We start from the raw sequence: 23,052 nt of genomic DNA, 5'->3' as shown, positions 1-23,052 counted from the left end.
AAGTCTAAGATTTTCATGAAAAGATTTCGGCTTCAAAAAAGTTGAACATTTTCATGAAAAGATTTCGGCTTCAAAAAAGTTGAAAATTTTCATGAAGTATTTTGGTTTGAAAAAAATGGAACATTTTCATGAAAAGATTTCGGCTTCAAAAAAGTTGAACATTTTCATGAAAAGACTTCTGCTTCAAAAAAGTTGAAAATTTACATGAAAAGATTTCGACTTCAAAAAAGTTGAAAATTTTCATGAAGTATTTCGGCTTCAAAAAAATGGAACATTTTCATGAAAAGATTTCGGCTTCAAAAAAGTTGAACATTTTCATGAAAAGATTTCTGCTTCAAAAAAGTTGAAAATTTACATGAAAAGATTTCGACTTCAAAAAAGTCTAAGATTTTCATGAAAAGATTTCGGCTTCAAAAAGTTGAAAATTTTCAAGAAAAGATTTCGGCTTCAAAAAAGTTGACCATTTTCATGAAAAGATTTCGGCTTCAAAAAGTTGAAAATTTTCATGAAAAGATTTCGGCTTCAAAAAAGTTGACCATTTTCATGAAAAGATTTCGGCTTCAAAAAAGTTGACCATTTTCATGAAAAGATTTCTTTTCCAAAAAGTTGAAAATTTTCATGAAAAGACTTCTGCTTCAAAAAAGTTGAAAATTTACATGAAAAGATTTCGACTTCAAAAAAGTTGAAAATTTTCATGAAGTATTTCGGCTTCAAAAAAATGGAACATTTTCATGAAAAGATATCGGCTTCAAAAAAGTTGAACATCTTCATGAAAAGATTTCTGCTTCAAAAAAGTTGAAAATTTACATGAAAAGATTTCGACTTCAAAAAAGTCTAAGATTTTTATGAAAAGATTTCTGCTTCAAAAAAGTTGAAAATCTTCATGAAAAGATTTCGGCTTCAAAAAGTTGAAAATTTTCATGAAAAGATTTCTGCTTCAAAAAAGTTGACCATTTTCATGAAAAGATTTCGGCTTCAAAAAAGTTGACCATTTTCATGAAAAGATTTCGGCTTCAAAAAGTTGAAAATTTTCATGAAAAGATTTCGGCTTCAAAAAAGTTGACCATTTTCATGAAAAGATTTCGGCTTCAAAAAAGTTGACCATTTTCATGAAAAGATTTCGATTTCAAAAAGTTGAAAATTTTCATGAAAAGATCTCGGCTTCAAAAAAGTTGAAAATTTTCATGAAGTATTTCGGCTTCAAAAAAATGTAACATTTTCATGAAAAGATTTCGGCTTCAAAAAAGTTGAACATTTTTATGAAAAGATTTCTGCTTCAAAAAAGTTGAAAATTTACATGAAAAGATTTCGACTTCAAAAAAGTTGAAAATTTTCATGAAGTATTTCGGCTTCAAAAAAATGGAACATTTTCATGAAAAGATTGCGGCTTCAAAAAAGTTGAACATTTTCATGAAAAGATTTCTGCTTCAAAAAAGTTGAAAATTTACATGAAAAGATTTCGACTTCAAAAAAGTCTAAGATTTTCATGAAAAGATTTCTGCTTCAAAAAAGTTGAAAATTTTCATGAAAAGATTTCAGCTTCAAAAAGTTGAAAATTTTCATGAAAAGATTTCGACTTCAAAAAAGTCTAAGATTTTCATGAAAAGATTTCTGCTTCAAAAAAGTCTAAGATTTTCATGAAAAGATTTCGGCTTCAAAAAAGTTGAACATTTTCATGAAAAGATTTCGGCTTCAAAAAAGTTGAAAATTTTCATGAAGTATTTTGGTTTGAAAAAAATGGAACATTTTCATGAAAAGATTTCGGCTTCAAAAAGTTGAAAATTTACATGAAAAGATTTCGACTTCAAAAAAGTCTAAGATTTTCATGAAAAGATTTCTGCTTCAAAAAAGTTGACCATTTTCATGAAAAGATTTCGGCTTCAAAAAAGTTGACCATTTTCATGAAAAGATTTCGGCTTCAAAAAAGTTGAAAATTTTCATGAAAAGATTTCGGCTTCAAAAAGTTGAAAATTTTCAAGAAAAGATTTTGGCTTCAAAAAAGTTGACCATTTTCATGAAAAGATTTCGGCTTCAAAAAGTTGAAAATTTTCATGAAAAGATTTCGGCTTCAAAAAAGTTGACCATTTTCATGAAAAGATTTCGGCTTCAAAAAAGTTGACCATTTTCATGAAAAGATTTCGATTCCAAAAAGTTGAAAATTTTCATGAAAAGACTTCGGTTTCAAAAAGTTGAAAATTTTCATGAAAAGATCTCGGCTTCAAAAAAGTTGAACATTTTCATGAAAAGATTTCGGCTTCAAAAAAGTTGAACATTTACATGAAAAGATTTCGACTTCAAAAAAGTCTAAGATTTTCATGAAAAGATTTCGGCTTCAAAAAGTTGAACATTTTCATGAAAAGATTTCTGCTTCAAAAAAGTTGAAAATTTTCATGAAAAGATTTCGGCTTCAAAAAAGTTGACCATTTTCATGAAAAGATTTCGATTTCAAAAAGTTGAAAATTTTCATGAAAAGATCTCGGCTTCAAAAAAGTTGAAAATTTTCATGAAGTATTTTGGCTTCAAAAAAATTTAACATTTTCATGAAAAGATTTCGGCTTCAAAAAAGTTGAACATTTTTATGAAAAGATTTCTGCTTCAAAAAAGTTGAAAATTTACATGAAAAGATTTCGACTTCAAAAAAGTTGAAAATTTTCATGAGGTATTTCGGCTTCAAAAAAATGGAACATTTTCATGAAAAGATTTCGGCTTCAAAAAAGTTGAACATTTTCATGAAAAGATTTCTGCTTCAAAAAAGTTGAAAATTTACATGAAAAGATTTCGACTTCAAAAAAGTCTAAGATTTTCATGAAAAGATTTCTGCTTCAAAAAAGTTGAAAATTTTCATGAAAAGATTTCGGCTTCAAAAAGTTGAAAATTTTCATGAAAAGATTTCGACTTCAAAAAAGTCTAAGATTTTCATGAAAAGATTTCTGCTTCAAAAAGTTGAAAATTTTCATGAAAAGATTTCGGCTTCAAAAAAGTTGACCATTTTCATGAAAAGATTTCGGCTTCAAAAAAGTTGAAAATTTTCAAGAAAAGATTTCGGCTTCAAAAAGTTGACCATTTTCATGAAAAGATTTCGGCTTCAAAAAAGTTGAACATTTTCATGAAAAGATTTCGGCTTCAAAAAGTTGAAAATTTTCATGAAAAGATTTCGGCTTCAAAAAGTTGAAAATTTATATGAAAAGATTTCGGCTTCAAAAAAGTTGACCATTTTCATGAAAAGATTTCGGCTTCAAAAAAGTTGAAAATTTTCATGAAAAGATTTCGGCTTCAAAAAAGTTGACCATTTTCATGAAAAGATTTCGGCTTCAAAAAGTTGAAAATTTTCATGAAAAGATTTCGGCTTCAAAAAAGTTGACCATTTTCATGAAAAGATTTCGGCTTCAAAAAAGTTGACCATTTTCATGAAAAGATTTCGATTCCAAAAAGTTGAAAATTTTCATGAAAAGACTTCGGTTTCAAAAAGTTGAAAATTTTCATGAAAAGATCTCGGCTTCAAAAAAGTTGAACAATTTCATGAAAAGATTTCTGCTTCAAAAAAGTTGAACATTTTCATGAAAAGATTTCTGCTTCAAAAAAGTTGAAAATTTACATGAAAAGATTTCGACTTCAAAAAAGTCTAAGATTTTCATGAAAAGATTTCTGCTTCAAAAAAGTTGAAAATTTTCATGAAAAGATTTCGGCTTCAAAAAAGTTGACCATTTTCATGAAAAGATTTCGGCTTCAAAAAAGTTGAACATTTTCATGAAAAGATTTCGGCTTCAAAAAAGTTGAAAATTTTCATGAAGTATTTTGGTTTGAAAAAAATGGAACATTTTCATGAAAAGATTTCGGCTTCAAAAAAGTTGAACATTTTCATGAAAAGATTTCTGCTTCAAAAAAGTTGAAAATTTACATGAAAAGATTTCGACTTCAAAAAAGTCTAAGATTTTCATGAAAAGATTTCGGCTTCAAAAAGTTGAAAATTTTCAAGAAAAGATTTCGGCTTCAAAAAAGTTGACCATTTTCATGAAAAGATTTCGGCTTCAAAAAGTTGAAAATTTTCATGAAAAGATTTCGGCTTCAAAAAAGTTGACCATTTTCATGAAAAGATTTCGGCTTCAAAAAAGTTGACCATTTTCATGAAAAGATTTCTTTTCCAAAAAGTTGAAAATTTTCATGAAAAGACTTCTGCTTCAAAAAAGTTGAAAATTTACATGAAAAGATTTCGACTTCAAAAAAGTTGAAAATTTTCATGAAGTATTTCGGCTTCAAAAAAATGGAACATTTTCATGAAAAGATATCGGCTTCAAAAAAGTTGAACATCTTCATGAAAAGATTTCTGCTTCAAAAAAGTTGAAAATTTTCATGAAAAGATTTCGGCTTCAAAAAGTTGAAAATTTTCATGAAAAGATTTCTGCTTCAAAAAAGTTGACCATTTTCATGAAAAGATTTCGGCTTCAAAAAAGTTGACCATTTTCATGAAAAGATTTCGGCTTCAAAAAAGTTGAAAATTTTCATGAAAAGATTTCGGCTTCAAAAAGTTGAAAATTTTCAAGAAAAGATTTCGGCTTCAAAAAAGTTGACCATTTTCATGAAAAGATTTCGGCTTCAAAAAGTTGAAAATTTTCATGAAAAGATTTCGGCTTCAAAAAAGTTGACCATTTTCATGAAAAGATTTCGGCTTCAAAAAAGTTGACCATTTTCATGAAAAGATTTCGATTTCAAAAAGTTGAAAATTTTCATGAAAAGATCTCGGCTTCAAAAAAGTTGAAAATTTTCATGAAGTATTTCGGCTTCAAAAAAATGTAACATTTTCATGAAAAGATTTCGGCTTCAAAAAAGTTGAACATTTTTATGAAAAGATTTCTGCTTCAAAAAAGTTGAAAATTTACATGAAAAGATTTCGACTTCAAAAAAGTTGAAAATTTTCATGAAGTATTTCGGCTTCAAAAAAATGGAACATTTTCATGAAAAGATTTCGGCTTCAAAAAAGTTGAACATTTTCATGAAAAGATTTCTGCTTCAAAAAAGTTGAAAATTTACATGAAAAGATTTCGACTTCAAAAAAGTCTAAGATTTTCATGAAAAGATTTCTGCTTCAAAAAAGTTGAAAATTTTCATGAAAAGATTTCGGCTTCAAAAAGTTGAAAATTTTCATGAAAAGATTTCGACTTCAAAAAAGTCTAAGATTTTCATGAAAAGATTTCTGCTTCAAAAAAGTTGAAAATTTTCATGAAAAGATTTCGGCTTCAAAAAAGTTGACCATTTTCATGAAAAGATTTCGGCTTCAAAAAAGTTGAACATTTTCATGAAAAGATTTCGGCTTCAAAAAGTTGAACATTTTCATGAAAAGATTTCGGCTTCAAAAAGTTGAAAATTAATATGAAAAGATTTCGGCTTCAAAAAAGTTGACCATTTTCATGAAAAGATTTCGGCTTCAAAAAAGTTGAAAATTTTCATGAAAAGATTTCGGATTCAAAAAAGTTGACCATTTTCATGAAAAGATTTCGGCTTCCAAAAAGTTGAACATTTTCATGAAAAGATTTCGGCTTCAAAAAGTTGAAAATTTTCAAGAAAAGATTTCGGCTTCAAAAAAGTTGACCATTTTCATGAAAAGATTTCGGCTTCAAAAAGTTGAAAATTTTCATGAAAAGATTTCGGCTTCAAAAAAGTTGACCATTTTCATGAAAAGATTTCGGCTTCAAAAAAGTTGACCATTTTCATGAAAAGATTTCGATTTCAAAAAGTTGAAAATTTTCATGAAAAGATCTCGGCTTCAAAAAAGTTGAAAATTTTCATGAAGTATTTCGGCTTCAAAAAAATGTAACATTTTCATGAAAAGATTTCGGCTTCAAAAAAGTTGAAAATCTTCATGAAAAGATTTCGGCTTCAAAAAGTTGAAAATTTTCATGAAAAGATTTCTGCTTCAAAAAAGTTGACCATTTTCATGAAAAGATTTCGGCTTCAAAAAAGTTGACCATTTTCATGAAAAGATTTCGGCTTCAAAAAAGTTGACCATTTTCATGAAAAGATTTCGGCTTCAAAAAGTTGAAAATTTTCAAGAAAAGATTTCGGCTTCAAAAAAGTTGACCATTTTCATGAAAAGATTTCGGCTTCAAAAAGTTGAAAATTTTCATGAAAAGATTTCGGCTTCAAAAAAGTTGAAAATTTTCATGAAAAGATTTCGGCTTCAAAAAAGTTGACCATTTTCATGAAAAGATTTCGATTTCAAAAAGTTGAAAATTTTCATGAAAAGATCTCGGCTTCAAAAAAGTTGAAAATTTTCATGAAGTATTTCGGCTTCAAAAAAATGTAACATTTTCATGAAAAGATTTCGGCTTCAAAAAAGTTGAACATTTTTATGAAAAGATTTCTGCTTCAAAAAAGTTGAAAATTTACATGAAAAGATTTCGACTTCAAAAAAGTTGAAAATTTTCATGAAGTATTTCGGCTTCAAAAAAATGGAACATTTTCATGAAAAGATTTCTGCTTCAAAAAAGTTGAAAATTTACATGAAAAGATTTCGACTTCAAAAAAGTCTAAGATTTTCATGAAAAGATTTCTGCTTCAAAAAAGTTGAAAATTTTCATGAAAAGATTTCGGCTTCAAAAAGTTGAAAATTTTCATGAAAAGATTTCGACTTCAAAAAAGTCTAAGATTTTCATGAAAAGATTTCTGCTTCAAAAAAGTTGAAAATTTTCATGAAAAGATTTCGGCTTCAAAAAAGTTGACCATTTTCATGAAAAGATTTCGGCTTCAAAAAAGTTGAACATTTTCATGAAAAGATTTCGGCTTCAAAAAGTTGAAAATTTTCATGAAAAGATTTCGGCTTCAAAAAGTTGAAAATTTATATGAAAAGATTTCGGCTTCAAAAAAGTTGACCATTTTCATGAAAAGATTTCGGCTTCAAAAAAGTTGAAAATTTTCATGAAAAGATTTCGGCTTCAAAAAAGTTGAAAATTTTCATGAAAAGATTTCGGCTTCAAAAAAGTTGACCATTTTCATGAATAGATTTCGGCATCCAAAAAGTTGAACATTTTCATGAAAAGATTTCGGCTTCAAAAAAGTTGACCATTTTCATGAAAAGATTTCGGCTTCAAAAAAGTTGAAAATTTTCATGAAAAGACTTCTGCTTCAAAAAAGTTGAAAATTTTCATGAAAAGATTTCGACTTCAAAAAAGTTGAAAATTTACATGAAAAGATTTCGACTTCAAAAAAGTCTAAGATTTTCATGAAAAGATTTCTGCTTCAAAAAAGTTGAAAATCTTCATGAAAAGATTTCGGCTTCAAAAAGTTGAAAATTTTCATGAAAAGATTTCTGCTTCAAAAAAGTTGACCATTTTCATGAAAAGATTTCGGCTTCAAAAAAGTTGACCATTTTCATGAAAAGATTTCGGCTTCAAAAAAGTTGACCATTTTCATGAAAAGATTTCGGCTTCAAAAAGTTGAAAATTTTCAAGAAAAGATTTCGGCTTCAAAAAAGTTGACCATTTTCATGAAAAGATTTCGGCTTCAAAAAGTTGAAAATTTTCATGAAAAGATTTCGGCTTCAAAAAAGTTGACCATTTTCATGAAAAGATTTCGGCTTCAAAAAAGTTGACCATTTTCATGAAAAGATTTCGATTTCAAAAAGTTGAAAATTTTCATGAAAAGATCTCGGCTTCAAAAAAGTTGAAAATTTTCATGAAGTATTTCGGCTTCAAAAAAATGTAACATTTTCATGAAAAGATTTCGGCTTCAAAAAAGTTGAACATTTTTATGAAAAGATTTCTGCTTCAAAAAAGTTGAAAATTTACATGAAAAGATTTCGACTTCAAAAAAGTTGAAAATTTTCATGAAGTATTTCGGCTTCAAAAAAATGGAACATTTTCATGAAAAGATTTCTGCTTCAAAAAAGTTGAAAATTTACATGAAAAGATTTCGACTTCAAAAAAGTCTAAGATTTTCATGAAAAGATTTCTGCTTCAAAAAAGTTGAAAATCTTCATGAAAAGATTTCGGCTTCAAAAAGTCTAAAATTTTCATGAAAAGATTTCGACTTCAAAAAAGTCTAAGATTTTCATGAAAAGATTTCTGCTTCAAAAAAGTTGAAAATTTTCATGAAAAGATTTCGGCTTCAAAAAAGTTGACCATTTTCATGAAAAGATTTCGGCTTCAAAAAAGTTGAACATTTTCATGAAAAGATTTCGGCTTCAAAAAAGTTGAAAATTTTCATGAAAAGATTTCGGCTTCAAAAAAGTTGACCATTTTCATGAAAAGATTTCGGATTCAAAAAGTTGAAAATTTTCATGAAAAGATTTCGGCTTCAAAAAAGTTGACCATTTTCATGAAAAGATTTCGGCTTCAAAAAAGTTGACCATTTTCATGAAAAGATTTCGATTCCAAAAAGTTGAAAATTTTCATGAAAAGACTTCGGTTTCAAAAAGTTGAAAATTTTCATGAAAAGATCTCGGCTTCAAAAAAGTTGAACAATTTCATGAAAAGATTTCGGCTTCAAAAAAGTTGAACATTTACATGAAAAGATTTCGGTTTCAAAAAAGTTGAAAATTTACATGAAAAGATTTCGACTTCAAAAAAGTCTAAGATTTTCATGAAAAGATTTCGGCTTCAAAAAGTTGAACATTTTCATGAAAAGATTTCTGCTTCAAAAAAGTTGAAAATTTTCATGAAAAGATTTCGGCTTCAAAAAAGTTGACCATTTTCATGAAAAGATTTCGGCTTCCTAAAAGTTGAACATTTTCATGAAAAGATTTCGGCTTCAAAAAGTTGAAAATTTTCATGAAAAGATTTCGGTTTCAAAAAGTTGAACATTTTCATGAAAAGATTTCGACTTCAAAAAAGTCTAAGATTTTCATGAAAAGATTTCTGCTTCAAAAAAGTTGAAAATTTTCATGAAAAGATTTCGGCTTCAAAAAAGTTGACCATTTTCATGAAAAGATTTCGGCTTCAAAAAAGTTGAACATTTTCATGAAAAGATTTCGGCTTCAAAAAGTTGAACATTTTCATGAAAAGATTTCGACTTCAAAAAAGTCTAAGATTTTCATGAAAAGATTTCTGCTTCAAAAAAGTTGAAAATTTTCATGAAAAGATTTCGGCTTCAAAAAAGTTGACCATTTTCATGAAAAGATTTCGGCTTCAAAAAAGTTGAACATTTTCATGAAAAGATTTCGGCTTCAAAAAAGTTGAACATTTTCATGAAGTATTTTGGTTTGAAAAAAATGGAACATTTTCATGAAAAGATTTCGGCTTCAAAAAAGTTGAACATTTTCATGAAAAGACTTCTGCTTCAAAAAAGTTGAAAATTTACATGAAAAGATTTCGACTTCAAAAAAGTTGAAAATTTTCATGAAGTATTTCGGCTTCAAAAAAATGGAACATTTTCATGAAAAGATTTCGGCTTCAAAAAAGTTGAACATTTTCATGAAAAGATTTCTGCTTCAAAAAAGTTGAAAATTTACATGAAAAGATTTCGACTTCAAAAAAGTCTAAGATTTTCATGAAAAGATTTCGGCTTCAAAAAGTTGAAAATTTTCAAGAAAAGATTTCGGCTTCAAAAAAGTTGACCATTTTCATGAAAAGATTTCGGCTTCAAAAAGTTGAAAATTTTCATGAAAAGATTTCGGCTTCAAAAAAGTTGACCATTTTCATGAAAAGATTTCGGCTTCAAAAAAGTTGACCATTTTCATGAAAAGATTTCTTTTCCAAAAAGTTGAAAATTTTCATGAAAAGACTTCTGCTTCAAAAAAGTTGAAAATTTACATGAAAAGATTTCGACTTCAAAAAAGTTGAAAATTTTCATGAAGTATTTCGGCTTCAAAAAAATGGAACATTTTCATGAAAAGATATCGGCTTCAAAAAAGTTGAACATCTTCATGAAAAGATTTCTGCTTCAAAAAAGTTGAAAATTTACATGAAAAGATTTCGACTTCAAAAAAGTCTAAGATTTTCATGAAAAGATTTCTGCTTCAAAAAAGTTGAAAATTTTCATGAAAAGATTTCGGCTTCAAAAAGTTGAAAATTTTCATGAAAAGATTTCGGCTTCAAAAAGTTGAAAATTTTCATGAAAAGATTTCGGCTTCAAAAAAGTTGACCATTTTCATGAAAAGATTTCGGCTTCAAAAATGTTGAACATTTTCATGAAAAGATTTCGGCTTCAAAAAGTTGAAAATTTTCATGAAAAGATTTCAGTTTCAAAAAGTTGAAAATTTTCATGAAAAGATTTCGGCTTCAAAAAAGTTGAACATTTACATGAAAAGATTTCGGTTTCAAAAAAGTTGAAAATTTACATGAAAAGATTTCGATTTCAAAAAGTTGAAAATTTTTATGAAGTATTTCGGCTTCAAAAAAATGTAACATTTTCATGAAAAGATTTCGGCTTCAAAAAAGTTGAACATTTTTATGAAAAGATTTCTGCTTCAAAAAAGTTGAAAATTTACATAAAAAGATTTCGGCTTCAAAAAAGTTGACCATTTTCATGAAAAGATTTCTTTTCCAAAAAGTTGAAAATTTTCATGAAAAGACTTCTGCTTCAAAAAAGTTGAAAATTTACATGAAAAGATTTCGACTTCAAAAAAGTTGAAAATTTTCATGAAGTATTTCGGCTTCAAAAAAATGGAACATTTTCATGAAAAGATATCGGCTTCAAAAAAGTTGAACATCTTCATGAAAAGATTTCTGCTTCAAAAAAGTTGAAAATTTTCATGAAAAGATTTCGGCTTCAAAAAGTTGAAAATTTTCATGAAAAGATTTCTGCTTCAAAAAAGTTGACCATTTTCATGAAAAGATTTCGGCTTCAAAAAAGTTGACCATTTTCATGAAAAGATTTCGGCTTCAAAAAAGTTGAAAATTTTTATGAAAAGATTTCTGCTTCAAAAAAGTTGAAAATTTACATAAAAAGATTTCGGCTTCAAAAAAGTTGACCATTTTCATGAAAAGATTTCTTTTCCAAAAAGTTGAAAATTTTCATGAAAAGACTTCTGCTTCAAAAAAGTTGAAAATTTACATGAAAAGATTTCGACTTCAAAAAAGTTGAAAATTTTCATGAAGTATTTCGGCTTCAAAAAAATGGAACATTTTCATGAAAAGATATCGGCTTCAAAAAAGTTGAACATCTTCATGAAAAGATTTCTGCTTCAAAAAAGTTGAAAATTTTCATGAAAAGATTTCGGCTTCAAAAAGTTGAAAATTTTCATGAAAAGATTTCTGCTTCAAAAAAGTTGACCATTTTCATGAAAAGATTTCGGCTTCAAAAAAGTTGACCATTTTCATGAAAAGATTTCGGCTTCAAAAAAGTTGAAAATTTTCATGAAAAGATTTCGGCTTCAAAAAGTTGAAAATTTTCAAGAAAAGATTTCGGCTTCAAAAAAGTTGACCATTTTCATGAAAAGATTTCGGCTTCAAAAAGTTGAAAATTTTCATGAAAAGATTTCGGCTTCAAAAAAGTTGACCATTTTCATGAAAAGATTTCGGCTTCAAAAAAGTTGACCATTTTCATGAAAAGATTTCGATTTCAAAAAGTTGAAAATTTTCATGAAAAGATCTCGGCTTCAAAAAAGTTGAAAATTTTCATGAAGTATTTCGGCTTCAAAAAAATGTAACATTTTCATGAAAAGATTTCGGCTTCAAAAAAGTTGAACATTTTTATGAAAAGATTTCTGCTTCAAAAAAGTTGAAAATTTACATGAAAAGATTTCGACTTCAAAAAAGTTGAAAATTTTCATGAAGTATTTCGGCTTCAAAAAAATGGAACATTTTCATGAAAAGATTTCGGCTTCAAAAAAGTTGAACATTTTCATGAAAAGATTTCTGCTTCAAAAAAGTTGAAAATTTACATGAAAAGATTTCGACTTCAAAAAAGTCTAAGATTTTCATGAAAAGATTTCTGCTTCAAAAAAGTTGAAAATTTTCATGAAAAGATTTCGGCTTCAAAAAGTTGAAAATTTTCATGAAAAGATTTCGACTTCAAAAAAGTCTAAGATTTTCATGAAAAGATTTCTGCTTCAAAAAAGTTGAAAATTTTCATGAAAAGATTTCGGCTTCAAAAAAGTTGACCATTTTCATGAAAAGATTTCGGCTTCAAAAAAGTTGAACATTTTCATGAAAAGATTTCGGCTTCAAAAAGTTGAACATTTTCATGAAAAGATTTCGGCTTCAAAAAGTTGAAAATTAATATGAAAAGATTTCGGCTTCAAAAAAGTTGACCATTTTCATGAAAAGATTTCGGCTTCAAAAAAGTTGAAAATTTTCATGAAAAGATTTCGGATTCAAAAAAGTTGACCATTTTCATGAAAAGATTTCGGCTTCCAAAAAGTTGAACATTTTCATGAAAAGATTTCGGCTTCAAAAAGTTGAAAATTTTCAAGAAAAGATTTCGGCTTCAAAAAAGTTGACCATTTTCATGAAAAGATTTCGGCTTCAAAAAGTTGAAAATTTTCATGAAAAGATTTCGGCTTCAAAAAAGTTGACCATTTTCATGAAAAGATTTCGGCTTCAAAAAAGTTGACCATTTTCATGAAAAGATTTCGATTTCAAAAAGTTGAAAATTTTCATGAAAAGATCTCGGCTTCAAAAAAGTTGAAAATTTTCATGAAGTATTTCGGCTTCAAAAAAATGTAACATTTTCATGAAAAGATTTCGGCTTCAAAAAAGTTGAAAATCTTCATGAAAAGATTTCGGCTTCAAAAAGTTGAAAATTTTCATGAAAAGATTTCTGCTTCAAAAAAGTTGACCATTTTCATGAAAAGATTTCGGCTTCAAAAAAGTTGACCATTTTCATGAAAAGATTTCGGCTTCAAAAAAGTTGACCATTTTCATGAAAAGATTTCGGCTTCAAAAAGTTGAAAATTTTCAAGAAAAGATTTCGGCTTCAAAAAAGTTGACCATTTTCATGAAAAGATTTCGGCTTCAAAAAGTTGAAAATTTTCATGAAAAGATTTCGGCTTCAAAAAAGTTGAAAATTTTCATGAAAAGATTTCGGCTTCAAAAAAGTTGACCATTTTCATGAAAAGATTTCGATTTCAAAAAGTTGAAAATTTTCATGAAAAGATCTCGGCTTCAAAAAAGTTGAAAATTTTCATGAAGTATTTCGGCTTCAAAAAAATGTAACATTTTCATGAAAAGATTTCGGCTTCAAAAAAGTTGAACATTTTTATGAAAAGATTTCTGCTTCAAAAAAGTTGAAAATTTACATGAAAAGATTTCGACTTCAAAAAAGTTGAAAATTTTCATGAAGTATTTCGGCTTCAAAAAAATGGAACATTTTCATGAAAAGATTTCTGCTTCAAAAAAGTTGAAAATTTACATGAAAAGATTTCGACTTCAAAAAAGTCTAAGATTTTCATGAAAAGATTTCTGCTTCAAAAAAGTTGAAAATTTTCATGAAAAGATTTCGGCTTCAAAAAGTTGAAAATTTTCATGAAAAGATTTCGACTTCAAAAAAGTCTAAGATTTTCATGAAAAGATTTCTGCTTCAAAAAAGTTGAAAATTTTCATGAAAAGATTTCGGCTTCAAAAAAGTTGACCATTTTCATGAAAAGATTTCGGCTTCAAAAAAGTTGAACATTTTCATGAAAAGATTTCGGCTTCAAAAAGTTGAAAATTTTCATGAAAAGATTTCGGCTTCAAAAAGTTGAAAATTTATATGAAAAGATTTCGGCTTCAAAAAAGTTGACCATTTTCATGAAAAGATTTCGGCTTCAAAAAAGTTGAAAATTTTCATGAAAAGATTTCGGCTTCAAAAAAGTTGAAAATTTTCATGAAAAGATTTCGGCTTCAAAAAAGTTGACCATTTTCATGAATAGATTTCGGCATCCAAAAAGTTGAACATTTTCATGAAAAGATTTCGGCTTCAAAAAAGTTAACCATTTTCATGAAAAGATTTCGGCTTCAAAAAAGTTGAAAATTTTCATGAAAAGACTTCTGCTTCAAAAAAGTTGAAAATTTTCATGAAAAGATTTCGACTTCAAAAAAGTTGAAAATTTACATGAAAAGATTTCGACTTCAAAAAAGTCTAAGATTTTCATGAAAAGATTTCTGCTTCAAAAAAGTTGAAAATCTTCATGAAAAGATTTCGGCTTCAAAAAGTTGAAAATTTTCATGAAAAGATTTCTGCTTCAAAAAAGTTGACCATTTTCATGAAAAGATTTCGGCTTCAAAAAAGTTGACCATTTTCATGAAAAGATTTCGGCTTCAAAAAAGTTGACCATTTTCATGAAAAGATTTCGGCTTCAAAAAGTTGAAAATTTTCAAGAAAAGATTTCGGCTTCAAAAAAGTTGACCATTTTCATGAAAAGATTTCGGCTTCAAAAAGTTGAAAATTTTCATGAAAAGATTTCGGCTTCAAAAAAGTTGACCATTTTCATGAAAAGATTTCGGCTTCAAAAAAGTTGACCATTTTCATGAAAAGAATTCGATTTCAAAAAGTTGAAAATTTTCATGAAAAGATCTCGGCTTCAAAAAAGTTGAAAATTTTCATGAAGTATTTCGGCTTCAAAAAAATGTAACATTTTCATGAAAAGATTTCGGCTTCAAAAAAGTTGAACATTTTTATGAAAAGATTTCTGCTTCAAAAAAGTTGAAAATTTACATGAAAAGATTTCGACTTCAAAAAAGTTGAAAATTTTCATGAAGTATTTCGGCTTCAAAAAAATGGAACATTTTCATGAAAAGATTTCTGCTTCAAAAAAGTTGAAAATTTACATGAAAAGATTTCGACTTCAAAAAAGTCTAAGATTTTCATGAAAAGATTTCTGCTTCAAAAAAGTTGAAAATCTTCATGAAAAGATTTCGGCTTCAAAAAGTCTAAAATTTTCATGAAAAGATTTCGACTTCAAAAAAGTCTAAGATTTTCATGAAAAGATTTCTGCTTCAAAAAAGTTGAAAATTTTCATGAAAAGATTTCGGCTTCAAAAAAGTTGACCATTTTCATGAAAAGATTTCGGCTTCAAAAAAGTTGAACATTTTCATGAAAAGATTTCGGCTTCAAAAAAGTTGAAAATTTTCATGAAAAGATTTCGGCTTCAAAAAAGTTGACCATTTTCATGAAAAGATTTCGGATTCAAAAAGTTGAAAATTTTCATGAAAAGATTTCGGCTTCAAAAAAGTTGACCATTTTCATGAAAAGATTTCGGCTTCAAAAAAGTTGACCATTTTCATGAAAAGATTTCGATTCCAAAAAGTTGAAAATTTTCATGAAAAGACTTCGGTTTCAAAAAGTTGAAAATTTTCATGAAAAGATCTCGGCTTCAAAAAAGTTGAACAATTTCATGAAAAGATTTCGGCTTCAAAAAAGTTGAACATTTACATGAAAAGATTTCGGTTTCAAAAAAGTTGAAAATTTACATGAAAAGATTTCGACTTCAAAAAAGTCTAAGATTTTCATGAAAAGATTTCGGCTTCAAAAAGTTGAACATTTTCATGAAAAGATTTCTGCTTCAAAAAAGTTGAAAATTTTCATGAAAAGATTTCGGCTTCAAAAAAGTTGACCATTTTCATGAAAAGATTTCGGCTTCCTAAAAGTTGAACATTTTCATGAAAAGATTTCGGCTTCAAAAAGTTGAAAATTTTCATGAAAAGATTTCGGTTTCAAAAAGTTGAACATTTTCATGAAAAGATTTCGACTTCAAAAAAGTCTAAGATTTTCATGAAAAGATTTCTGCTTCAAAAAAGTTGAAAATTTTCATGAAAAGATTTCGGCTTCAAAAAAGTTGACCATTTTCATGAAAAGATTTCGGCTTCAAAAAAGTTGAACATTTTCATGAAAAGATTTCGGCTTCAAAAAGTTGAACATTTTCATGAAAAGATTTCGACTTCAAAAAAGTCTAAGATTTTCATGAAAAGATTTCTGCTTCAAAAAAGTTGAAAATTTTCATGAAAAGATTTCGGCTTCAAAAAAGTTGACCATTTTCATGAAAAGATTTCGGCTTCAAAAAAGTTGAACATTTTCATGAAAAGATTTCGGCTTCAAAAAAGTTGAACATTTTCATGAAGTATTTTGGTTTGAAAAAAATGGAACATTTTCATGAAAAGATTTCGGCTTCAAAAAAGTTGAACATTTTCATGAAAAGACTTCTGCTTCAAAAAAGTTGAAAATTTACATGAAAAGATTTCGACTTCAAAAAAGTTGAAAATTTTCATGAAGTATTTCGGCTTCAAAAAAATGGAACATTTTCATGAAAAGATTTCGGCTTCAAAAAAGTTGAACATTTTCATGAAAAGATTTCTGCTTCAAAAAAGTTGAAAATTTACATGAAAAGATTTCGACTTCAAAAAAGTCTAAGATTTTCATGAAAAGATTTCGGCTTCAAAAAGTTGAAAATTTTCAAGAAAAGATTTCGGCTTCAAAAAAGTTGACCATTTTCATGAAAAGATTTCGGCTTCAAAAAGTTGAAAATTTTCATGAAAAGATTTCGGCTTCAAAAAAGTTGACCATTTTCATGAAAAGATTTCGGCTTCAAAAAAGTTGACCATTTTCATGAAAAGATTTCTTTTCCAAAAAGTTGAAAATTTTCATGAAAAGACTTCTGCTTCAAAAAAGTTGAAAATTTACATGAAAAGATTTCGACTTCAAAAAAGTTGAAAATTTTCATGAAGTATTTCGGCTTCAAAAAAATGGAACATTTTCATGAAAAGATATCGGCTTCAAAAAAGTTGAACATCTTCATGAAAAGATTTCTGCTTCAAAAAAGTTGAAAATTTACATGAAAAGATTTCGACTTCAAAAAAGTCTAAGATTTTCATGAAAAGATTTCTGCTTCAAAAAAGTTGAAAATTTTCATGAAAAGATTTCGGCTTCAAAAAGTTGAAAATTTTCATGAAAAGATTTCGGCTTCAAAAAAGTTGACCATTTTCATGAAAAGATTTCGGCTTCAAAAAAGTTGACCATTTTCATGAAAAGATTTCGATTTCAAAAAGTTGAAAATTTTCATGAAAAGATCTCGGCTTCAAAAAAGTTGAAAATTTTCATGAAGTATTTCGGCTTCAAAAAAATGTAACATTTTCATGAAAAGATTTCGGCTTCAAAAAAGTTGAACATTTTTATGAAAAGATTTCTGCTTCAAAAAAGTTGAAAATTTACATGAAAAGATTTCGACTTCAAAAAAGTTGAAAATTTTCATGAAGTATTTCGGCTTCAAAAAAATGGAACATTTTCATGAAAAGATTTCGGCTTCAAAAAAGTTGAACATTTTCATGAAAAGATTTCTGCTTCAAAAAAGTTGAAAATTTACATGAAAAGATTTCGACTTCAAAAAAGTCTAAGATTTTCATGAAAAGATTTCTGCTTCAAAAAAGTTGAAAATTTTCATGAAAAGATTTCGGCTTCAAAAAGTTGAAAATTTTCATGAAAAGATTTCGACTTCAAAAAAGTCTAAGATTTTCATGAAAAGATTTCTGCTTCAAAATAGTTGAAAATTTTCATGAAAAGATTTCGGCTTCAAAAAAGTTGACCATTTTCATGAAAAGATTTCGGCTTCAAAAAAGTTGAACATTTTCATGAAAAGATTTCGGCTTCAAAAAGTTGAAAATTTTCATGAAAAGATTTCGGCTTCAAAAAGTTGAAAATTTATATGAAAAGATTTTGGCTTCAAAAAAGTTGACCATTTTCATGAAAAGATTTCGGCTTCAAAAAAGTTGAAAATTTTCAAGAAAAGATTTCGGCTTCAAAAAGTTGAACATTTTCATGAAAAGATTTCTGCTTCAAAAAAGTTGAAAATTTTCATGAAAAGATTTCGGCTTCAAAAAAGTTGACCATTTTCATGAAAAGATTTCGGCTTCAAAAAAGTTGACCATTTTCATGAAAAGATTTCGATTCCAAAAAGTTGAAAATTTTCATGAAAAGACTTCTGCTTCAAAAAAGTTGAAAATTTTCATGAAAAGATTTCGACTTCAAAAAAGTTGAAAATTTTCATGAAGTATTTCGGCTTCAAAAAAATGGAACATTTTCATGAAAAGATTTCGGCTTCAAAAAAGTTGAACATTTTCATGAAAAGATTTCTGCTTCAAAAAAGTTGAAAATTTACATGAAAAGATTTCGACTTCAAAAAAGTCTAAGATTTTCATGAAAAGATTTCGGCTTCAAAAAGTTGAAAATTTTCAAGAAAAGATTTCGGCTTCAAAAAAGTTGACCATTTTCATGAAAAGATTTCGGCTTCAAAAAGTTGAAAATTTTCATGAAAAGATTTCGGCTTCAAAAAAGTTGACCATTTTCATGAAAAGATTTCGGCTTCAAAAAAGTTGACCATTTTCATGAAAAGATTTCTTTTCCAAAAAGTTGAAAATTTTCATGAAAAGACTTCTGCTTCAAAAAAGTTGAAAATTTACATGAAAAGATTTCGACTTCAAAAAAGTTGAAAATTTTCATGAAGTATTTCGGCTTCAAAAAAATGGAACATTTTCATGAAAAGATATCGGCTTCAAAAAAGTTGAACATCTTCATGAAAAGATTTCTGCTTCAAAAAAGTTGAAAATTTACATGAAAAGATTTCGACTTCAAAAAAGTCTAAGATTTTCATGAAAAGATTTCTGCTTCAAAAAAGTTGAAAATTTTCATGAAAAGATTTCGGCTTCAAAAAGTTGAAAATTTTCATGAAAAGATTTCGGCTTCAAAAAAGTTGACCATTTTCATGAAAAGATTTCGGCTTCAAAAAAGTTGACCATTTTCATGAAAAGATTTCGATTTCAAAAAGTTGAAAATTTTCATGAAAAGATCTCGGCTTCAAAAAAGTTGAAAATTTTCATGAAGTATTTCGGCTTCAAAAAAATGTAACATTTTCATGAAAAGATTTCGGCTTCAAAAAAGTTGAACATTTTTATGAAAAGATTTCTGCTTCAAAAAAGTTGAAAATTTACATGAAAAGATTTCGACTTCAAAAAAGTTGAAAATTTTCATGAAGTATTTCGGCTTCAAAAAAATGGAACATTTTCATGAAAAGATTTCGGCTTCAAAAAAGTTGAACATTTTCATGAAAAGATTTCTGCTTCAAAAAAGTTGAAAATTTACATGAAAAGATTTCGACTTCAAAAAAGTCTAAGATTTTCATGAAAAGATTTCTGCTTCAAAAAAGTTGAAAATTTTCATGAAAAGATTTCGGCTTCAAAAAGTTGAAAATTTTCATGAAAAGATTTCGACTTCAAAAAAGTCTAAGATTTTCATGAAAAGATTTCTGCTTCAAAATAGTTGAAAATTTTCATGAAAAGATTTCGGCTTCAAAAAAGTTGACCATTTTCATGAAAAGATTTCGGCTTCAAAAAAGTTGAACATTTTCATGAAAAGATTTCGGCTTCAAAAAGTTGAAAATTTTCATGAAAAGATTTCGGCTTCAAAAAGTTGAAAATTTATATGAAAAGATTTTGGCTTCAAAAAAGTTGACCATTTTCATGAAAAGATTTCGGCTTCAAAAAAGTTGAAAATTTTCAAGAAAAGATTTCGGCTTCAAAAAGTTGAACATTTTCATGAAAAGATTTCTGCTTCAAAAAAGTTGAAAATTTTCATGAAAAGATTTCGGCTTCAAAAAAGTTGACCATTTTCATGAAAAGATTTCGGCTTCAAAAAAGTTGACCATTTTCATGAAAAGATTTCGATTCCAAAAAGTTGAAAATTTTCATGAAAAGACTTCTGCTTCAAAAAAGTTGAAAATTTTCATGAAAAGATTTCGACTTCAAAAAAGTTGAAAATTTTCATGAAGTATTTCTGCTTCAAAAAAGTTGAAAATTTACATGAAAAGATTTCGACTTCAAAAAAGTCTAAGATTTTCATGAAAAGATTTCTGCTTCAAAAAAGTTGAAAATCTTCATGAAAAGATTTCGGCTTCAAAAAGTTGAAAATTTTCATGAAAAGATTTCTGCTTCAAAAAAGTTGACCATTTTCATGAAAAGATTTCGGCTTCAAAAAAGTTGCCCATTTTCATGAAAAGATTTCGGCTTCAAAAAAGTTGACCATTTTCATGAAAAGATTTCGGCTTCAAAAAGTTGACCATTTTCATGAAAAGATTTCGGCTTCAAAAAAGTTGACCATTTTCATGAAAAGATTTCGGCTTCAAAAAAGTTGACCATTTTCATGAAAAGATTTCGGCTTCAAAAAAGTTGACCATTTTCATGAAAAGATTTCGGCTTCAAAAAGTTGAAAATTTTCGAGAAAAGATTTCGGCTTCAAAAAAGTTGACCATTTTCATGAAAAGATTTCGGCTTCAAAAAGTTGAAAATTTTCATGAAAAGATTTCGGCTTCAAAAAAGTTGACCATTTTCATGAAAAGATTTCGGCTTCAAAAAAGTTGACCATTTTCATGAAAAGATTTCGATTTCAAAAAGTTGAAAATTTTCATGAAAAGATCTCGGCTTCAAAAAAGTTGAAAATTTTCATGAAGTATTTCGGCTTCAAAAAAATGTAACATTTTCATGAAAAGATTTCGGCTTCAAAAAAGTTGACCATTTTCATGAAAAGATTTCGGCTTCAAAAAAGTTGACCATTTTCATGAAAAGATTTCGGCTTCAAAAAAGTTGACCATTTTCATGAAAAGATTTCGGCTTCAAAAAGTTGAAAATTTTCGAGAAAAGATTTCGGCTTCAAAAAAGTTGACCATTTTCATGAAAAGATTTCGGCTTCAAAAAGTTGAAAATTTTCATGAAAAGATTTCGGCTTCAAAAAAGTTGACCATTTTCATGAAAAGATTTCGGCTTCAAAAAAGTTGACCATTTTCATGAAAAGATTTCGATTTCAAAAAGTTGAAAATTTTTATGAAAAGATTTCTGCTTCAAAAAAGTTGAACATTTTTATGAAAAGATTTCTGCTTCAAAAAAGTTGAAAATTTACATGAAAAGATTTCGACTTCAAAAAAGTTGAAAATTTTCATGAAGTATTTCGGCTTCAAAAAAATGGAACATTTTCATGAAAAGATTTCTGCTTCAAAAAAGTTGAAAATTTACATGAAAAGATTTCGACTTCAAAAAAGTCTAAGATTTTCATGAAAAGATTTCTGCTTCAAAAAAGTTGAAAATTTTCATGAAAAGATTTCGGCTTCAAAAAGTTGAAAATTTTCATGAAAAGATTTCGACTTCAAAAAAGTCTAAGATTTTCATGAAAAGATTTCTGCTTCAAAAAAGTTGAAAATTTTCATGAAAAGATTTCGGCTTCAAAAAAGTTGACCATTTTCATGAAAAGATTTCGGCTTCAAAAAAGTTGAACATTTTCATGAAAAGATTTCGGCTTCAAAAAGTTGAAAATTTTCATGAAAAGATTTCGGCTTCAAAAAGTTGAAAATTTATATGAAAAGATTTCGGCTTCAAAAAAGTTGACCATTTTCATGAAAAGATTTCGGCTTCAAAAAAGTTGAAAATTTTCATGAAAAGATTTCGGCTTCAAAAAAGTTGAAAATTTTCATGAAAAGATTTCGGCTTCAAAAAAGTTGACCATTTTCATGAATAGATTTCGGCATCCAAAAAGTTGAACATTTTCATGAAAAGATTTCGGCTTCAAAAAAGTTGACCATTTTCATGAAAAGATTTCGGCTTCAAAAAAGTTGACCATTTTCATGAAAAGATTTCGATTCCAAAAAGTTGAAAATTTTCATGAAAAGATTTCTGCTTCAAAAAAGTTGACCATTTTCATGAAAAGATTTCGGCTTCAAAAAAGTTGACCATTTTCATGAAAAGATTTCTTTTCCAAAAAGTTGAAAATTTTCATGAAAAGACTTCGGCTTCAAAAAAGTTGAAAATTTACATGAAAAGATTTCGACTTCAAAAAAGTTGAAAATTTTCATGAAGTATTTCGGCTTCAAAAAAATGGAACATTTTCATGAAAAGATATCGGCTTCAAAAAAGTTGAACATCTTCATGAAAAGATTTCTGCTTCAAAAAAGTTGAAAATTTACATGAAAAGATTTCGACTTCAAAAAAGTCTAAGATTTTCATGAAAAGATTTCTGCTTCAAAAAAGTTGAAAATTTTCATGAAAAGATTTCGGCTTCAAAAAGTTGAAAATTTTCATGAAAAGATTTCGGCTTCAAAAAAGTTGACCATTTTCATGAAAAGATTTCGGCTTCAAAAAAGTTGACCATTTTCATGAAAAGATTTCGATTTCAAAAAGTTGAAAATTTTCATGAAAAGATCTCGGCTTCAAAAAAGTTGAAAATTTTCATGAAGTATTTCGGCTTCAAAAAAATGTAACATTTTCATGAAAAGATTTCGGCTTCAAAAAAGTTGAACATTTTTATGAAAAGATTTCTGCTTCAAAAAAGTTGAAAATTTACATGAAAAGATTTCGACTTCAAAAAAGTTGAAAATTTTCATGAAGTATTTCGGCTTCAAAAAAATGGAACATTTTCATGAAAAGATTTCGGCTTCAAAAAAGTTGAACATTTTCATGAAAAGATTTCTGCTTCAAAAAAGTTGAAAATTTACATGAAAAGATTTCGACTTCAAAAAAGTCTAAGATTTTCATGAAAAGATTTCTGCTTCAAAAAAGTTGAAAATTTTCATGAAAAGATTTCGGCTTCAAAAAGTTGAAAATTTTCATGAAAAGATTTCGACTTCAAAAAAGTCTAAGATTTTCATGAAAAGATTTCTGCTTCAAAAAAGTTGACCATTTTCATGAAAAGATTTCGGCTTCAAAAAGTTGAAAATTTTCGAGAAAAGATTTCGGCTTCAAAAAAGTTGACCATTTTCATGAAAAGATTTCGGCTTCAAAAAGTTGAAAATTTTCATGAAAAGATTTCGGCTTCAAAAAAGTTGACCATTTTCATGAAAAGATTTCGGCTTCAAAAAAGTTGACCATTTTCATGAAAAGATTTCGATTTCAAAAAGTTGAAAATTTTCATGAAAAGATCTCGGCTTCAAAAAAGTTGAAAATTTTCATGAAGTATTTCGGCTTCAAAAAAATGTAACATTTTCATGAAAAGATTTCGGCTTCAAAAAAGTTGAACATTTTTATGAAAAGATTTCTGCTTCAAAAAAGTTGAAAAATTACATGAAAAGATTTCGACTTCAAAAAAGTTGAAAATTTTCATGAAGTATTTCGGCTTCAAAAAAATGGAACATTTTCATGAAAAGATTTCTGCTTCAAAAAAGTTGAAAATTTA

Source organism: Labrus bergylta, chromosome 22, assembly GCF_963930695.1.
Source record: "Labrus bergylta chromosome 22, fLabBer1.1, whole genome shotgun sequence".
In the NCBI taxonomy this organism is placed as follows: Eukaryota; Metazoa; Chordata; class Actinopteri; order Labriformes; family Labridae; genus Labrus; species Labrus bergylta.
Note: the sequence above shows the minus strand (reverse complement) of the source record.